The sequence below is a fragment of the Sitophilus oryzae genome, unplaced genomic scaffold (genome assembly GCF_002938485.1).
Source record: "Sitophilus oryzae breed Bouriz unplaced genomic scaffold, Soryzae_2.0 scaffold_1576_pilon_pilon, whole genome shotgun sequence".
Taxonomy (NCBI): Eukaryota; Metazoa; Arthropoda; class Insecta; order Coleoptera; family Curculionidae; genus Sitophilus; species Sitophilus oryzae.
In genome coordinates, this window is record NW_022146254.1 from 12,599,652 (window position 1) to 12,602,350 (window position 2,699).

Sequence of the window (2,699 nt, forward strand, 5' to 3'; positions counted from 1 at the left end):
GCAACGTATCCGCCAGAAATTAAAAGACTTTTTCAGGCGCCATCTTTTAGTCAAGTCGAGAAGTAAGGGAATCAGACAATAGAATTGTCTGGTATGAAGAAGTACGCTTTCCGAGAATTGGGGAAATTTCGAGAAGCAGTCAATAGAGTATATAAGCCGGAGCCATCGACAACTGAGGGAAGTTTGAAGTCTAAAGTTTGAAAATACCGCGAAATACCGTTAGAGGAATAGTAGTTACATAAGTTGTGTTGTAAATAGTATAAGTTGTGTGTACAGAGTGAAACAAATAAATTCGTTAAGTATTTTATCGTGAGTTTAAATAGTGGACCCACGGAATCCGTAACAATATTTTATAAGTCCAAAATAACCGAATTATTTAAGTTTGAAATTTTAAAAATAAATTGATTTTTTTTGAAAAATTGTGAGAGCCACCGATTTTTCCTGTATTTGTATCCCTTTTAGTGCCGGAACCACAGAGTAAAGCTGTAACTATGGTAATATCACAGGTTAAGAAATTATACCGTGGGAAAATTTGCGGCGAACAGGCAGTTCTAAAAAGTTTTCGAAAAATTTAGGGAAATTTAAAAGAGAATGTACAATCTTTTTTTGCGAAAAAAACTTCATAGACGTGTTCCTGGGGTCGAAATATACCACCCCTGAAAATATTTGTACTTATATTAGGCAAATATTATTACTGTTTCGAAAATGAATCCATTAAAATCTACCTACGTCCCTCCAAACAAAATCTCAATTTTTATTTCTTCCTATCAAAAGACCTTACAAATTAGTTTCCGCTAGCACATGTCCATCGAAACTAAAGGAAAAAATTAAGTCTTCTACCTGCAGAAGCAGAAAAAAACAGCCTAGACCAGCTCCGCGTGACACCACCTTTAGATTTTTTAATAATTTATCAGAAAATTATCAGCAAGTCACCGGCACATTTCAATCCGGCTCCGATCGATAGTCGTTTAAATGGCTCGAAAATTGAAGTGTCCTTAGTAATTTTCTTTCTTCTATTAAAGGGCTAAAGGAGCTTTATTAAAAGGGTAATTGTTTAAGTAAAGGGCTTGATGTGACAGTGTAGTTGCATAGAAATAAAACCCTTTTGTGTAAATTTTATATGTTTGTTAAGGTATACAAACATATACATACTAGGGCTGGCATTTCTGGTCTTGGGTGCCGATTTTCGTGTGTACGAAGAGTACGGTCAACACGCTTACTAAATAAGAAGTACTGAATAAAGACAGAGGGTCAGTATTTTCCCAAGCGTATGGAATCTAGCGTCAGATTAAGCGATTATGTAATAAATACTTCGTATTCTGCTGTCTTCGACTTATTAGATTGCCATAGCGATTCACTCCTATACATGTAAACGCCGACCCAAGGTTTCGCTTGCCAGCAGGGTATATTTGTTTTTAAGTGAAAGATAAAGGGGTTCAGTTACTAATAAATATAAGAGCTATTTTGGATTGATGTAAAGACAGTCCTGTTTACTTGATGTAAGACAGTCCTCTTTACTTTAGTTTTAATTCATCATACAATCTCAAGTCTTTAGAAGTCTTTAGAAGATTGTTTTTACTTAAATCAAGGAAAATCTTTGATGTCGGTCGTAAGTTCTGAGAAATTTCTTCGAGTGTTTTAGACCGTTGGAGGATTCCTATTCCAGGTTACGGATGGAGTCTTCCAGGTTCTTAAGTTCCGCTTTAAGTTGGTTTCCACTTGGAAAACAGAACGGTTCTGGTCCAGTTAGTGGAGTGTTCGCTCCTTTTATAGATCGTTTGCTTTTTCATTGCCTTCTATCCCTTGGTGGACTGGTATCCAGAGTAGGAGGACTTTATTTTCTGTTATATTACTGAATGTATTAAGCCTTTATAGGGCAGTACTAATTATTTTGTAGTTTGATCAAATTGACTTCAAAAATATATAAACTAGCAGAGAGGGAGCATATCTTCTTAATGAACAGTGCTTTGCATAAAATCAATAAAATGAAAAATATACGAAATAATATACATCTACTGATTTCTTTCGAAAATCGACAACTATGAAACTATGATCCCTTCCCCGACACAAACTGTACTTTGTGAGACAGGAAACTGTAGAGAGAAATAAGCCCTATAACATAGGATACATCATTTTAATAAACAGTGCTTTCCATAAAATCAATAAAATGAAAAATATACGAAATAATATACATGTACTGATTTATTTCGAAAATCGACAACTATGAAACTATGATCCCTTCCCCGACATGGTACTTTGTCAGACAGGAAATTGTAGAGAGAAACAAGCTCTATAACATAGGATACAACATTTTAATGAACAGTGCTTTCCATAAAATCAATAAAATGAAAAATATACGAAATAATATACATGTACTGATTTTTTTCGAAAATCGACAACTATGAAACTATGATCCCTTTCCCGACACAAACGGTACATTGTGAGACAGGAAATTGTAGAGAGAAACATAAAATCAATAAAATGAAAAATATACGAAATAATATACATGTACTGATTTTTTTCGAAAATCGACAACTATGATACTATGATCCCTTCCCCGACACAAACGGTACATTGTGAGACATGAAATTGTAGAGAGAAACAAGTCCTATAATATAGGATACAACATTTTAATGAACAGTGCTTTCCATAAAATCAATAAAATGAAAAGTATACGAAATAATATACATGTACTGATT